Source organism: Phalaenopsis equestris, unplaced genomic scaffold, assembly GCF_001263595.1.
Source record: "Phalaenopsis equestris unplaced genomic scaffold, ASM126359v1 Scaffold001082, whole genome shotgun sequence".
In the NCBI taxonomy this organism is placed as follows: Eukaryota; Viridiplantae; Streptophyta; class Magnoliopsida; order Asparagales; family Orchidaceae; genus Phalaenopsis; species Phalaenopsis equestris.
The window spans coordinates 371,618-389,863 of record NW_018165521.1 but is presented as its reverse complement, the minus strand read 5'-3'; positions in this window follow the sequence as shown (position 1 = coordinate 389,863).

Below are 18,246 nucleotides of genomic sequence, written 5' to 3'. Positions count from 1 at the left end.
AGGTTACCCATTTTCCCTCCTTGAATTAAGCCTAAATGTTAATTAAAAAATTACTTCCAAAATTACTCATTTGCCCCTAAGGCTCTAACACTTAATAATTTGTAAAATTCAATTCAAATAACTTTGAAATTTTTATCCTACCTCATTCATGGATCAATTAAGACATCAGAGGAGAAATTATGATTTTTTGAAAGTTAAATTTAATTTATATAATTATTTTCATGCAAAAAATGGGATTGTTTAAAAGAAAATTACTGACTTGACCAAGGTAAATCCTAATCCCGTGAAAGTTTTACAGGGGGTAGAACTAGACCAGAAAAGCCTTTGGACCAATTTTCATGATTTTTTGAATTTTATTTCAACTTTAAGAATTATTTTAAGTTTTGGGGTATTTATTAAATATAAAATATTTTAAATGGTGAAAATTAAGTTTTACATTTTCGAAAATCTTCCTGAGGTTAGAGAACTATGAGGAGAAAATTTAATATGTTTCTAAGTTTTATTTGATATATTGGAATTATTTTAGTAAAAACCCATTTTTAGCCTTTAAATATTATTTTTAAGCCTTAAGATTCAGTATCTTTATTTAGAAAATTAAAAAAAATATTCAAATTGTTCTTAAGTGCTTTGGAAGCAATTTAGAACATTTCTATAAGTTTTATTATTTTTGTGATTTTTATGGATTTTTAATTATATAAATATTTAAAATAGGTTAAAAATCAAGTTTTTATCTTAAACTCCATTTTATTTTTATAAAATATCTCTGATCACAGAGAACTAAAAAAACCCAGTTTTATAATTTCTTAAGTTATATTTTTATTTTTTAAAAATCATTTTAGTCCCAAAAATGTTATTTATCTTTAAAAATCAACTTAAGTTACCAAATGAACTCAAAATGCTTTAGAATTTTTATGTTGAGTTTTCTAGATCCTAAACAATAGTGGAGATCAAAAATCAAATTATTTTATTGTTTGTATTTTTCAAAATTAATTATCTTAGTGATTTAGGGTTTATAAAGATTAGGTGTATTCTCATTGACTTGGCTCATGAGAAATTTTCTTAATATTAACTCATGAGAAATTTTCTCAAGTGCTCTTTGGTTATCATAAACCTTCCAAAATTTTCTTGAATTTTTCTAAATAATATGCTAATTTCCATGATTATTTTAAGAAAATAATGCACATAAACTTAAAAAATATGATTCTTTGTCTAGGAACCTCCTCAGACTTTGGGAAAATCAAGGAATGTTCCCTAAGATAGAGGCAACAACATGCTAAAATTTCAAGCCATGGTGATATTACTACATGCATGGAGAATCAAAACATCTAAATCAGTGTTTAGTTAATCAAAAATAAAATATGCATCAAATGTACTCCCAATTATTTCCACATTACTCTCCTCTGTTTTCTGAGCAAGAGGGTATTTTTAATTTATTTTTATGATTTTTCTATGCCAAGATATGAATTTTTAGAGCTAGGCATCATTTTTTGAATTTTAAAATTCCCTATTTATCTGTTTAAACTTGTGACATTGATTGTATCTTAGGCAGCTTAAAAAGCACGCGTGGCCCACTCTGGTTGGATCCTGCCATCCACGTAGCCGCTGACTTGACCAGCGGTTCATGTAAGGAAATGCTCTCTAGCTCGATCTCCTCCGTCCATCCGATACACGTGCAATCGGACGACTCCGCATCATCGTCCCCGATAGAGTGATTCCATGACCATCCACACTAAAACCCTAAGATATCAGCCTAGAATCAACTAAATCACCTCAGGTTTGATTTTATGGACTTATCTAAGTGAGACAAACATATTCACACAGTAATCTTGCAATTAAATTAAGCCTAATTAAATAGAGAATCAAAATAGGCTTGGGATAAGGAGACGTTCAATACCTTGGCTCTGAGAAGTGAAGCTCTGATCAGAGAGTCTCAGCACGTTTGCTGTGGTCCAAAGAAGCTATGAATTAAGCCTCTTGCTATGGTAAAATTTCTAGACCCAAATTCACCCAAGGTCGATTTCAGGTGTTGCTCTAGAGCTATGCTAGGGTCTCTATGGATGGGGGATTTGATAGCGCTTTGGCTTCTTTCAATGTGGTGAAGGTGTGGGTGAGTTTAATTTGAGTTTGGTGAAGTTTAGAGGTGTGGATAGTTTTGTTCTATCTCCGGCTAAGGGATTCAAGGCAATCTGGTGGTTGGGTTGCACTGAGGCGGTCTCAAAGAGGCTTTGGGATCAATTTAGGGAAGGATCTTAGAGGAATTTTTAGCTCTCCCTCCATGGTCATGGAGGGGAGCATTTTATAAAAATGGTCTTAGGCTTGCTGCCATTGGCAATTGGGGGGTTAAATGTGTTGCTAAATGTGTTGCCTATGTGGAGGGCAGAAAGGCTCTAAGCTTCAATTTGGATGATGTGTCCTTTAGGTTTGAATTGGGTTTAATCCCAAGGGTTGGCTCAAAGTTTGGTCATTTACCGGCCACTAGGCTGGCCGGCCCGCCAGGAGAGGTGGCTAGGTAGGTCAGGTGAGCTAGGGGAATATGTCACAACAACTTAATGTGTTTAGGCTTTGTTTTGGCAAAAATATGCTAAGCTTAAACAAATATGGCATGAAATCCCTTAATTTAGGGGACCTTTGGTCCATGGCTTAGTTTAGGTGGTTTTAAGAGGTTTAGGCTGGTCATTAGGGTCCAACTAATGGTTGTGGAGTCATTAATTTGGTGACTTTGGAGTAGTTAGGCCATCTTTAGTGCATGGGTTCAATGTGGGATCAAGTGATCAAAGCTTTGGTTTGGGCTAGGCTAGCCATGTAAATTGACCCAATTAATTGATCAACATTGTGTATATGATTGTTATGAAGATTTTTGGTGAAGGGTTGAAGTGATTTTGAGTTCAATTTGTGAGTCAATTTGAAGGATTTTTTGAAATTTTGTCAATTTGGGCATGTTGGGCTAGCCTTGGGCTAAATCCAAAAAAATTTGTTCAAATGATTAAGGGATATTTTTTGAAGATTTTTCATGAAGGGATGGAGTGGAAATTTTGGGGCTAAGGCCATTAATTTGGTGAGATTTTGACATATGCCAATTTGGAGCAAATTTGGGGCTTTTTTGGACTTAGTTTGAAATCAAATGAAATTTAGGCTTCACAAAAAATTATTGAAGTTCAAGTTTGATGTATGGGGATGTTATGAAGGTTTTTCAACACAAATTGTGGCAAATGGAGTAGGCCGGCAAATGTGGCAAATGGAGTAGGCCATGGGTTCAATTTAGTGGAACCAAGTCATGGGGCCAAAACTGCGATTTTGATCTAAATCAAAATTGGGTTCTAATGATGGACTGATTGAGCTTGGATTTGGTCTAGAATGGTCACATAAATAGTTTATTTGAGTTTAGAATTGAAATTAGGGTAAATTGAGACCAATTTGATAAACATTTGAGGTGATTTGGTGAAAATATGGGCCTTTAAAGGGCAATTTGGGGGTTTTGGTCAAAGATGGTCAAATTGGCCAAATTGGGTCATGTGGTAGTTGAGGAAAATAAAATTGGGAATATTTGGGGGGTTTTGGGAATTTTTGGGATTTTTTGGATAGTTTAGAATTTTTGGGTAAGGAGGGGTATTTTGGTAATTTAGCCAATTTTGGTGATTTTGGGTAGTTTGGGGGTTTTCAAGGTGTTTGAAATGATTTTTGAACCAAGTTGGTTATTTTGGAAAGATTTGAGAATTTTGGCCAAATTTGGGGTCCCAAAGGTATCTAGGTAATTTGGGGGAATTTAGGGGCAAAAGGATAGATTGAGTATCTTGGTAGAGTTAGACCATCAATAAGCCACAGACCAATGGAAACCTCATTTTGGGTCCTCTATGTAGTGATCTTAGCCAAACCCTAGCCTAGGGCTAATGGGTTTAGGGGACCACCTACATGAGTCTCCCAAAAGTATCAAGGGACCAAAGCCAGGAAATTTAAGTTTAGGATAGTGAGTGATTGTGAGTGCAAGTATGTACCTTAAGCCCTAGACCAACAGGGTCGGTCAACCCTAAGGTCCAGCACTCCTAACGGTGACTCATTTTGAATTCCCCCGTAGTGACCCTACCTACTAAGTGCTAAAGGTTGGCTAAGTGCTAGAGGTTAGGGCCAATATGTGGAACTTCAAGTTGAGTAAAGAAGAGTTTGGAATTTCTAAGTTCCTTGGTTCCTTGTCTAGTTTTTTTAAGAATAGTCAATAAAAAAGTCCTATGGCTAGACCTTAGGCTACTAAAAAGGAAAAACTAAACCTCAACCAAAAGTGAGGTCAACATATACGTCCATCAAATCTTATTTATCTATCTATTTGCACTCCCCCTCGGATTATCCCCATGGCTCTTTCCAAATTAAAATTTGATAATCACTAGTTAAATAATTCTTAGCCATCTCGGGTCCTTAAGTTTCTCAACAAAGATTAACAATACAAGGGGCCAATTTGTAAAGTAAATGAAGAACCAGTGAAAATATCATCACAAATCTTTTAAATAAAACTAGTTTTAAAAAAAATCAAAACCACCATTTGATTTCTTCATATTTCAAGAAGAAAGAAGAAAACTACTCAGAACACAGGAGGTTAACAAAACAAAACATATTTATAAAACTCAAATCCAAAATACAATACTTAAAAAAAAGATACAAATACTTATCTGAATTCCTTGAAGTTTCCTGACTTCTCTGACTCCAGTAAACTCTTACAAGTCTAAGAAAACTCTAAAATTCACAAAGACTCACAAAACCTTCCTATGGTGGCCACCCACTCTATATGGGTATCTTCCCCTCTCAAAACAACTCTAGAACTCTCCCTTTATGTTTAGATTTAATTGTTATTTATAAAACTTCAAAAATTACTAAGGGTTACTTTAGACATCTCTTCAAAATTTAGTCTCGGTCAATGGATCTTCTAGAAATTGACTCTGGTGCCTAGGCATCAAAACTGTCGCACATAGGCGCGAGCCGCGTTTTTTATCTGGTACCTAGGTGCCAGTTCGACTGATTTTGACAAATTTTCTTGGTTTGGTCCTTTGTGCTCCTTTTTTATGTATTTTTTGCTTCTTTGTACTCTTAAAATCTTTTTCTTGTACCTGTAACGCAAACTCTCAAAATAACTTTCATTAAAGCGTAATATCCTAAAAACAGTTATAAAATGTGTATATAAAATAGGAAATTTTAAAGTGGATCAATTCTCCCAAACTTAAACGTTACTTATCCTCAACTAACCCTTTTATTAAATAAAACAATATAACATGTGATAGTGGGTTTTACTTAATGATTCCTATATTTTTGGTCCTAAAAATGTGATAATAGAACTTAAGCATAATTTTTAATAACCTCGGTGAGAACCAAAATATAAGGATACTCAATACTCAAGTCTAGTAATTCTGATTTCTTATTCATTTCGAAAAAATTTCTAATTTTTCATGCTTAGAAATCTCAGAAAATTAAAAGAAAAGAATTTATATGAAAACTCTGCTAATAAAGATACTGATACTATTGTCGGCACGTTAAAAGTTGAAATATATATATATATATTTATTTATTTATTTATTTTAGAAAAATATGAAATCAAACCGACCATATATTTTTCGTAGTTTAAATGAAAGGACACTACACCTCAAGCCATGTATTTATCCCGAAAGATAAACACAAGACTTGAGGGTGAGGCTCGATCAAATAAACTAAGAAACATATGACATTTGTTTGGTCTGCGAAAAACATTTTATTTGTAAGTCGACAAGTTCTCCTATTTAATATGGAAAATTAAATAGGTTTTATATTAAGTTGGGTTTAAAAAAGCTTCCTATAAGGGCGGGCCACTATAGTTAATTACATCTTAGATAAATGAAGTCACCTAAGAAAACTCTCGATAAAAATCGGGGGATATTATCTTCAAAGAGTAAAAGGAATATGACTTTTCAACGATATTTGACAAAGAGATGTGAAAGGTGAATGGCTCAAATTTGGAGCATTTTGTTTCCGAATCCGAAGGAAGAGACTAGGGGATATCATAGATTCGGAGAACCTCGGTGATCTCACAAGCTACTCTATGGTTTGGCTTCAGTTTTGGAGAGAAATATTTAAATGTTTCATCCTGTCAATTTTATTAATTAGGGCTTACATTCTCATGTGAGACGATCACACGAACAACCTATAAGATGTGAGGATTTAGGTCGTGACGAACGACAAACTAGAAGTCCTAAAACGAGTTATGGTTTATATTATGTAACAGAGTTATACAAAAGCCTAAAGATAAATTGAGGATTTCTGTCGCACTAGGCGGACAACCTTGATATCCTATGGCTTGGTTGTTTAATTCTAAAGAAAGAATGGTTTAGGTGGTGTAGACATGTTTTGCTGTTGAAGATGGTCGTGCTGCCTGATGCGCGGAAACTTAGGATTAAATTAATAGTAAATATGCAATGTAACCCAAACAATAATGTAAATTTAATGAAAATAATTTATCTTTAAAATCTCTCTTAAACTCCCAATTCCCTTCTACATATAACGCATGTATACGTATCATTCAAGTAATACAAGACTCTAATGGAGTCCTAGGGAATAATATGTTATATTTTTGATACGATCCCATAGAGAAGCTGGAAATATAACAACACCAAAGGGGAAGGGGTTGCCTCCAAAAAAGCTAGAAGAGGCTACCCACAGAAGTAGAAGCAGGCCAAAACCAGAAGAAACCAATACTCAAGTAAAACCCACCAAAATACCAGGAAAAGAGTTAAAGAAGCTGACTCCCAAGGCAAAAGGAGGCAAGTAGAAGCACCCTTGGAAAGACAGATGCAGCACCTCCCACTGAAAACCCCCCCAGCAGAGCTTCATCCTACCAAAAACCCTAGCAGAGCACCTTCTCCTCCAGCCGCCAACATTATATATATATATAATTGTATTGTGCCAAATAAGAGCAATCATATTCTCTACCCTTCTTCCGAGTGCTATAAAGAGCATTGACTAATCCATAGTTTGGTCCATAATTTTTTGGTTAGGTTGGGAGGATACTGGCCGTGACTTTAGAGCCCCCACTACTCCCTCATCACTTTAGAGCTCCCACTACTCCCTCACATGAGGGCTTTCCAATCAACTGGAGTTTCCAATCAACTGGACCAAATTGGGGATTCTAATTTGTCAGCTTAAAATCTTCTAATTCTACATTCAACAAAGTATATTTCCCTATTTATTTGCACCCAATCCCATGAGTGATATACTCTCCCATGAAATCAAATGTGATTCTCCCTTAGTTGTAGAAATCATATCCCCTTTCTAGAACATATGTTTCTCAACATATTTTAACAATACAATTGGCCAGATTAAAAAGTAAATGAGGATCGGAGTTCAAATCATCACAAATTATCGACATTTAAAACCGTAGAAAATAAAATCAATTCTTCACAAAACCATTTCTTCAAAGTAGATAGAAGGATAAAGAAGACTATTTAGAATTCATGAGAAGGATACGATAAAACACGGGCTTCATGTATTAAAACAAGTTTACAAACAAAAGAAATGAAAAATACAAGTTATCTACAATCCTTCCCAAAAAAATCCCTATAATTTCTCTCCAAGTCTTTTCCTCTTTACAAGCACTCTCAATTCTCGCTTAGAAGTGTAATTAGAAGTGTAATGAAAAGTGTAATGAAGAAGAAATCTCTCACCCTCTCTCTCCTCTTACAACACTAGAAGAAAATCTCCAAGCCCTTAACTTTCTCTCACTATCTATCTCTCTTGGTTTTCACGCCACCTATCTTTTTCGCTCCCCCACTTAGAAATTCTTCTCCAACTTGATTTTATTTTAGGTTGCCTCCTCTGAAAAGAATTTTAATTTCCCTCATAAATTCAAAAGTCAAACCTCTGAATTCAAAAGATGGCCTCTTTGAACCAAGAGTCAAATCCCTTCAAATTAGAACCTTCCAAAGTGTCTAGATGTATTGAATCACTTCATGGGGTGTTTAGAACAAGTGTCCCTTTGAAAATTCACGCAAAATTTGTCTCGAACTGCCTTAATTTGAAAAAGTGACAGTTGGTGCATCATGCGCTAATTTGGCGCCAAACACCAAAATTGGCTATTTTTGCTCATAGTTTTGCTCCTTTTGTCATTTTTGCTCCAAATGCCTAAAAATGTTATACGTGCAACAAAAACACAAAAACATCTTTCTTTAAATTGCAATATCACCAAAAATAGGCATAAAAAAGAGTACTTAAAACAATATATTAATTTTGTGTATCAACCATTTGTACACTTTGAGGATCGTTTTTGAACGATTACGACAATATAATTTTAAGATGAATCCCTTAAAGTGCGCCTTTAGTGTCACCTCCAGAAAATTTTTAAGATTTGTTGTCCATCATCAGAGAGTTTAGATTGACCTGAATAAGATTAAAGTTATCTTAGAAATGCCTCCTCCCAAAAACATTGAAATAACTATGCTCCTTCCAGAGAAAGTTGGCATATCTGAGATGCTTTATCTCTAATCTCTTGGGTAGGTGTCGGCCCTTCTTGGTATTATTTAAAAAGGACACCAAATTTATTTAGGAAGAGAAATGCCAGCGAAACTTTGAGAACGTTTAGTGATATTTAATGACACCTCCTAAAACCCTATCCCAGGAAAACCATTGATACTTTATGCCGCAACCTTAGATGACTCTCTCAGAGCCCTGTTAGCTCAGGTCAATGATGAGGGTAATGAAAATGTGTTGTACTACTTGAGTCACCAATTAATACCAACGGAGATAAAGTATCCACCCATTGAGAAACATTGCCTAGTTTTGATTTTTGCCACTCAAAAGCTTAGACATTACATGCTCTCTCATAAAATTACCCTTATTTCAAAAGTTAATCCGTTGCGATATTTGATGACCTGACCAACACTTTTCGCATGTCTACCGAGGTGGTTAATGATTTTATTGCAATTTAATATAACTTTTATTCACTCTGTGCTATCAAGGGACATGTTTTAGCAGATTTTATAGCATCACATCCATTTCCAGTTGGGTTCCCACTTAATGATGAGTTATCAGATGAACAGGTATTACAAATGGAATTCTCTAGTGCGCAATGCTAGGACAGGTACTTCGATGGAGCTTCGTCGGCCAGAAAAGAAAAAAGGTCAGAAATAGTTATACCAGGCAAGGCAGAATTTGGTTTGATTTTCATCATTCCATATAAGAGTAAGTTGAGATTGTCCTACTACTTGACAGAGCCGTGCACAAACAATGAAATATAATATGAAGCATTGATCACTTGATTGGAATTGGTAATCTCAATGGATACAATGGATATTGTCATATATGGCGACTCACACCTCTTCATCCATCAAGTCATCGAACAGTATGAGATTTTGAAGCCCAGGTTAGCAGAATATCATCATTATGCAATGAAGCTGCTTGAACCAATCCTTAGTGTGACTCTCTACCTGATTCCTTGAGGAGATAATGCCCATGCTGATGCCTTAGTAAAACTTACAAAGTAATAGGTGTGTCCCCAAGAAAATTCCATTGACATTACAATACAAGGAAAAGTTTTGTCTCGGATCGACCTGGACAATTTACATAAACTCAAAAAAGAAGAAGGAATGATGATTGCAGTTGCTAACATCGACGAAGATTGACATAAGCCATTAATAGAATAACTGCAAACTGGAAAGTTGTTAGAAGATAAGTCTAAGGCATACCATATCATGAGTTGAGCTTTGTCATATGCTCTAGTGGATGATGTCCTTTATAGAAGATTATTTGATCAGATGTTGCTGCGATGTCTGAGTAGAGCAGTAGCACAAAATATCGTCAAAGAAGTACACGTCAGATTGTGTGAATCTCACCAGTCATTGAAAAATAAAAGTGAAGATCAAAAGACTCCGATATATTGGCCAGCGATAATGTCCAATTGCATGGATACAACCAGGAAGTGTCACCTTTGTTAAGTGCATGGGGTGGTCTAACACCAGCCTCTGAATGTGCTACATCCAACGGTTGCCTTGTGGCCATTCAAATGTTGGGGAACAGACATAATAGGTCAAATAGACCCTCCATCCTCTAAGGGACACATATTCATTCTCACTGTTACAGATTCTTTCTCCAAATGAGCAAAGGCAGTGTCGTTACGAGTGGTTACAACACAGCATGTTCTACAATTTTTCAAAAGTGAAGTCGTCTACCATTTTGTTATTCTGCATAGAGTAATTTATAACAACGGGACAGTCTTCAAAAGCACAATAATCAACAACCTCGTCAAATGAAATGAGATAGACTGAAGGTACTCTACAATTTACTATCCTAGGGCAAACGGACTGGCCGAGGCCTTTAACAAAACACTGGCCCAGATTTTGAAGAAAATATTGGATGAAAATAAAAAAGGATGACACAGTAAACTATTAGAAGCTTTGTGGGTCTACCAGATGACGTTCAGAACTCCTACTCAATGTACACCCTACACACTTATGTACGGGTCTGAGGTCATACTATCACTGGAGGTTCATACACCGTCTCTCAGAGTCACCATTGCCAACCAAATTACAGCCAAAGAAGGTGCAAAACTCAGGCTTGAAGAATTGTAAAGTCTTGATGAAAAATGATTGGAAGTGCAACAGAACTTAAAATTTTACCAAGAGAGGATGGTACAAGCTCATGATAAATTGGTCCGCCTGAGGACATTTAAAATTGGTGACCCCATTCTTGTTCTTGAAAGACCTATTCTTGCACGTCACAAGGTAGGTGGAAAATTTGAACCAACTTGGGAGGGACCATTAGGGACCATTTAAGGGACCATTTATCGTAGAAAAGGTCTATTCAGGAGGAGCCTACCAGCTGGTGGATTTTCGAGGTGAAATACCTATGTTGTCGATCAATGGACAATATTTAAAGATATACTATACAACTTGACACTGCTCAAAATGAGATTTTGAGTTTTTTATTGTTCTGAGGTTATTTATTTGGCAAAGTGTTTGTGACTGGGTAAAATATTTTGTAATAAAATTAACCTCAATAAAATGAAAACTTTTGAAGTCTCATACACTGTTTTTCTCCTTTTTAATTTTAAGTTTGGTATTCTACTTTAACAAAATACTAAGATTTCAATATGTTGGGGAAAAAGTAGTACATCTGATATAAGGTAGAAAACATTGGTCTTCCCTTATCAAAAAAGCAAGCTCTAAAAGAGGAAGTACATCAATCTTTGAACAAAATGATGAAGCACCCTGAGTAGCCAGCCAGTTAGCACATTTGTTGCAATCTCTAAGGATGTGGCTCCAAAGAATTTTTAGGTTGTAAGTGGATATCAGGTTGGTGATTTTCTTGAGAAGGGAGGCAAGAAACCAGGGGGGGGCAGTTGGTCCATGAAAGCTTGAACCAACCAAGAAGAGTCAAGCTCCAAGTGTAGATGTTTCCAATCCATGGCTGCAGTAATTTTAATAGACCAAGCAACTGCTTGGGTTTCAACATGCAATGCATTAAAAGCCAAAATAGGAGAATGAAAATATAGAAGGCACTTCCCAGTATGGTTCCCGAATATCCCCCAAATGCCAACACTGTTCCTCTAAAAACTACCGTAAGTATTGATCTTGATCCAAGGTTGCATAGGTTTCCTCCAATGGATTAATGTGATGCTAAAAGGAGAAGGTAGAGAGCTTTGAGGATCCTTATTACAAGACCACTCATAAGTTTTTACCTTCAATACCATGAATTTAATGATCTTAAAAAGATAGTAGTGATTGTTGATTTGAGCAAAATTGGTAGAACAACCTTCATATTTATTACCATTTCTTGCCATCCAAAAGAACCAAGTAATGATGAAAGGAAGGAGTTCAGCCAGGTTATCTTTCCATTGTTTCCAGCAGTCAGGAAAGTTATCACAGTAGATAAGTTTATGTGGGAGGTTAAACCTGGTAATAACATATAACTAGACTTCCATAGTTGTGGGACAGGAGAAAAAGAGATGTAAGAAAGATTCCTCTTGTTGGCAGCAAAGATAACACCTTGAAGGGCCCTTTAACCCTTTTAGTGTAAGGATGTCATCAGTAGGAATGATTTTATGAAAACATCTCCAAGAAAAGATGGACATAGAAGGGCTAAGAAATTTTACCCACATAGATTTGCCTCAATCCTAAGAAGTCCATTGGTACAAAGTGTAATAAGCATATTTAGTAAGAGAGATGTGATGAGGATTCTTAGTAACAATTCTTTCAAGTATTTGGGGTGTGACAGGGGGTTGGGTGATTTTGTGCAGCTGTTCCACCATTGTAGCAAGTAAGCCTTTGTTCCATTGCTGATTTAACCAACACTTCTAAATTGGGGGACTGAAGGTGGGGTCAGGAGTTGTGGAGGAATGAAGCTTGCCATCAAGTAGCCAATTATCAAGGCAGAAGTCAACTTTTCCTTCCCCAACATCCCAAATGAATAAATCTTTAGCATTAGTTCTAACTTTTAGAAGTTCAGTCCAAATTCTTGAATCCCCAGGTTTCTTGAGAGTGTTCAGTGGATGGGAGTGTTTGCAGTACTTCAACATCATAAATTTTGCCCACAATGAGGTTTGATCTCTAAACATGATCCATAGTTTGCAGTAGAAAATATGGTGTAATTGTTGGAAGGATTTAATGCCTAAACCTTCAGCAGAAAGAGCGAGGCATAGCTTCTCCCTTCTAAACAAATGAAATTGTTTGTGATGTCCCTCCCACAAAAAATTGTTTAGCATGACCTCCAAAGTCTTTTGGGTACTCTTTTCATTTTCAACCTTTGCATTATATACATTGGGAAAGAAGATAAGATGCTTTTTACCAAAATTATTCTTCCACCCTATGAGAGATATGCATTAGTCCAACAAGAAATTTGTTTTGAGACTTGGGATACCACCTCATCAAATTGGGTATGCCCTCTCCTCTCCTTGACTAATTGGACACCAAGATAGAGAAGAGGGCAAGCAACAGATTTGAATAAAGTATAATCTTTAATCCAATTTATGGAGGCTGAAGTGAGCTTTTTTCCAAAAGTTAATTGACATTTATTGTGATTCAAAGAGAAACCAGAGAGTTGTTTGAAGTGATCCAAAAGTTTATACACCTTTTTACTGCTGGTTTAGAAGCATTAGAAAACAAAATTAACAAAATTACATCATCTGCATAAAATTACATCATCTGCATAGCATAAATGGCTTATAGAGAAATTAGCTTTATTAGAAAATTTGAGGTGCTTCTGTTCAGAAAACTGCTGATTAAGAAGCCTAGAAAGATAATCCATAGCCAAGCTAAAAATTTAAGGAGAAAGGGGGTCTCCCTGTATAATGCCTCTGGAAGCTTGAAATAGTCCATGAGAATTACCATTCACTAGGATAGTATAGTAATTTTTCTCAAGCCACCTTTCAATCAATTGACATAAATGATCATTAAAGCCTCTAGCTTGGAGAACTTTCAAAATGAACTTCCAATTTTTAGTGTCATAGGCCTTGGATAAGTCAAGGTTGTACATAAGGTTTCCTGCTCTACAAGGTCTGTCAATATCCATTAGAAGCTCTTGGGTGAGCAAAAGATTATCTGTTATCTGTCTACTTGCAACAAAAGCAGATTAGTTAGGGGAAATCAGCAAAGGCAGATGGGGCTTTAATCTAAAAACCAGCAGTTTGTTGATGATTTTTTACAACACAGTTGTGAGAGAGACATGCTTGAAGTGATCCCCACAATATTTTTTATCACTGTTTTGAATTAAGGTAATAGTAGGCATGGAAAAATATTTTGGCATATCAGCTCCACTGAAAAAAATTAAACAGCTTCCACAACCTCCCTCTTTACTATAGAACAATATTTTTTATAAAATGTAGAGGTAAAGCCATCAGCTACAGCTGCCTTGTCACCATCAATGGAACACAGTGCTTGCCAAATTTCCTCTTCAGAAGGGATAGAGGTAAGATCCAGGTTGCTTGTTTCATTAAATCTGTCATTAAGAAAGGCTCGATTGAAGTGTTGAAGGTTTAAAGCATCTTCCTGAGACAATAGAGTCTGAAAATGATTAATAGCTTTTAAAGGAATTTGATCAGGATCATGAATCCAACAATCATTATTATCCTTGATCTTCAGGACTGTATTAGAGTGTCTCATTGTTTGATGCAAGCATGGTAGAATTTAGCATTTCTATCTCCAACTACAAATTTTTTTAAAGTTTTCTTTTATTTGTAGAATAATTTTTCTCACTAAATAGCTCTAAGCAAGTTGGAATTAGCAGTAACAAGGGATTATTCATCTGAAATGCCCAATTGAAGTTCCAATTAAACGTTCTTAATGGCCTGTTCAGCCTCCTCAACTTTAGTTGTCAAATTGCCAAAACAATTCTAGTTCCAGGATTTTAAATGTTCAGCCACAGACTTTTGAAATTTCCACAGTCTGATCCAGGAGGCAAGGGAATTATCAGGAATCCAGACAGATTGGAGAAAGGGGAGAAAATCACGGTGTTCAAACCAAACATTAAAAAATCAAAATCTGGGGATGGGGGAGGCTTGAGTGGGGGAAACATATATCAAAATAGGTCTACGGTTTGAGCAATTATAGGGAAAATGTGAAACAATAGTGTGGAGGTTAGTCTCCAGCCAAGCATGGTTTACAAGCAATTTGTCTATTCTTTCATGGAACTTATCTCTTATCCAGGTATCAAGTGGTCCTTGATGAGGTATTTCAGAGAGATCAGCAGTTCTAATATTGTCAAAGAAAGTCTGCATCTGATTTAAATCAATAGATTTCCCTCCCCACTTTTAATTCAATCTGGCCACACTATTAAAGTGCCCACAAGGCCCATTGACTGAAAGTTTAATATGGTGAAGCTACTGCCAAAGTACCATTTTATCTTTTGATGACATCTTGCATATACAAAAGTAGCCATAGTATGAAGAAAATCCCACAGCAAAGATACATGTAAGAACTAGGGGTGATTTTCCAAAAGCTGTAGATTGACCTCCTTCCTATAAAAAAGCCAAATTTTATTGTTGGAATTATTCAGAAATAGAAACTGAGGGAACTTCTTAAAGAATCTATTAGGAGTGTTGGGAACCAAAGGTTCCAAAATGGCAAAGCAAAACAGCTTATGTTTCTTAGATAAGTTTTTAGTTCTGATCAGGGAATGTGGATCAGAAATCCCCCTAATATTCAAACACAATAATTTAATCATGAGAGGTAAATGAAGATCCCCATGTCTGCCTTGTTAAGTTATGGTTAGGAAGAGATTCAGTCACCTTATCTGATAAGAGATGAGTAAATACAATGGGACCTTTTTTCCTTCTCCTGCTTCTTAGAACTTCCCAATGTGCAACAAGGGACAGACTTAGAGGTGGAAAAGTATCTCCACAGATGGAAATTACATAGTATGGCACCCCAAGATAAACTCTCTCCCTAGGCCTAATAGAAATAAAATTGGTGGCTAAATCTGTAGCAGTGGAGGTGTCAACAGGTAGAGAAGGACTTAAGAGTGGAAAAGGTAGAATGAAAGGGAGAGTATGGATATATGATGTGGGGGAAAGGTGGATATGCTGGGGGGAGGGGATAACAGGACTAGGAGAGCTTGAGGTAGGGAGTAAGGATGGGGGTTGGAGTTGAGCGGGTTGATGAGAAGACTGAAGGTGAGGTACATCAGGGATGGAGAATCTTTGAGGGGGAACATAATGAAAGAAGCCAGGAAAATTACTGATAGATCTCTGAAGGTTACTAAGAACCATAGGCTCAGAAATAAAAAACACCATAAGTTATAGTTTTTCTTAAGATGTATTAGTCTTTTTAGAGACTGAGGATGGGCAATTCCCAATATGTACCAACAGATAAGGCTAGTCATTGGGGGGACTAAGGTGAAGTGAGGGCTGAGAAGAACTAGTCACCTACTGTCTATGATAACCACGCCAATGGGACATCTAGTCAGTGCTGATGATGAGAGACTGCCAGATGCACCGCTAAGAAGAACTCAACGCAGAAATGCCAATTGGCAAAAATACAGAGCTTTCCTATGTGAAGAAAAAAGATGCCTGAAAGAGACAGAAAAATTACTTACCCTAATTCCTGAGGTGAAAATCTATGATCCTTGCATGAGAGAGACTTCCTCTAGTTTGCTTGCCACAGAGGATGAGTCTGAGTTTGCTACAATGTCGATGTTACCGACAATTTCAAATGAGCTTTGTGTGGGTTGCCCAATGTGCAACGTTGAGAATCCCAAGATAGATACCAGACACAAGAGCATTTGTGGAGTGCCCAGAATGTAACGTCTTACACTTAGAGTGTTACAGCAGTCTCGAGGAGCACACATCAACAGACAGTGGATTTCAGACTACCGGCTACTCAGTTGGAGAATCATGCATCCCAATGGATATAGAGACAACATAAACATGGATTCTTGTGGATATTGAAATGAGGGAGCTGCCCCGACAATCGCAGATGGTTACCATGGAAGAATTGGACAAGATGAGTAAGGTGAAGAAGAGAGAATTTAAATTCTATGAAGAAGTTTGGGGAAAATTTGTCAATATAATTGAGGGTCTGGAACAGTTTATCAGAGTCTTATCTGAAAATGAAGAAGAAGCATTCTTGACTGTGTGGACTGTGTGTTCGACCTGAGAGACAGAGGTCAAGCTGGTCTTCTGATGGAAAGAACTTATTTAGAACCACGAAAGTGGATGCGTGGAAAGGCAGAATAACTATCTAATGTGGTTGTTGCTACAATTTCACTAGAGATAGGCAAGCGAATCCTCTGGGATCTTCAGCCACAACGAGGTAGATCCATTGTCTTACACAATATAGTGGATGATAGAAAGGATGGTCAGATGGGGCGTGTTTCTAGCAGACTGCATTCTAAATAATATATCATCAACATTTATGAAGAGGGAGACTATATTCCCTCACGTATAGATCACCATGATTTTTTCAGACCTTTCTGCACAGTTTTGTTCATGAGTAAAAGAGACATTTTGTTCAGGAAAGAAATCAACGTTGTCAGACCCGATGAGTTCATAGGGTCAGTTGCAATTTCGCTACCAGTGGGTTTGATATTAATTCTAAAAGGAATTGGACCCGATCTAGCAAAGCACTACATTTCAGGAGTGCCACGATGCAGAGTTTCCATTACACTGAGAAGGATGGACAATAACAAGATGATGTATGGGTTCTGTCCGGATCCAGAATTAGAGGAGCTACATCTGTATGAGCTATGAGATGGTTGCACATCTAAGTACACAAAAAGATGAATTCTTGTCTTGGAGCGTGGCTTAGTAGGTCAGATTGATCAGGAGCTCACCCCACAAAGGACAGATGGACAATCGGTAGAAACTTTTGTATCATGTCATGATGCAGCAGATATGATATGAAATGTATCAGTTGTGTTTGATATATGATAGTACAAGGATGTGTTCAGCATGTTGTTTCTTTAGGTGCTTCAACCTGTATTCAATCTGTAACGATTGTTTGAAGCAGATTAATGAAACTTCTTTCAAATTTCAACATGTTTGTTAAATTGCCCTTCTGTGCAATGGATATAAATCCACCTAACCATACGTTGGTTCTAAACTACGATGAATAAAGAACAAAACAATAAAAACTTGATGATAACAAAATTTAAATAAAATATATTCTATTTAAAAATTAAAAATTAACCAATGAAAATTAACCAATGAAAATTAAATTTTGAAAAAATATTTTGATAATTAAATTTGATAAAAACAACAAGAAAAGAAAATAAATTAGCTTGAGTTTGTTTCTCTCGAGTTTGAGATTTACTACTCATCGCTTGCGTAGCACGACTATCCTCATCAACTGTTGACCTCACTTTTGGTTGAGGTCTAGTTTTCTCCTCTTTAGTAGCCTAGGGTCTAGCCATAGGACTTTCTTGTTGAATATTCCTTTAGAGATAGAAAAGGAACCCTCACCAATAGAAATTCTAAACTCTTCTTTGCTCAACTTGAAGTTCTACATCTTGGCACTAACCTCTAGCACTTAGTAGGTGGGGTAAATATGGGGGAGCTTAAGGTGAGTTCCCATAAGACTGATTGGCCTTAGGGTTGACCCTGGGTGTTGGTCTGAAGCTATTTCACTCACTTACACTCACTTACACTAACTTCCACTCACAACCCTAATCCCAAACTTGTTAACTTTGATTCCTTTATCTTTTGGGCAACTCATGGAGATGGTCCCCTAGACCCAATAGCCCTAGGCTAGGGTCTAGCCTAGAACAGTACATAGAGGTCCCAAATAGAGATTTCATTGGTATATGGCTCAAATA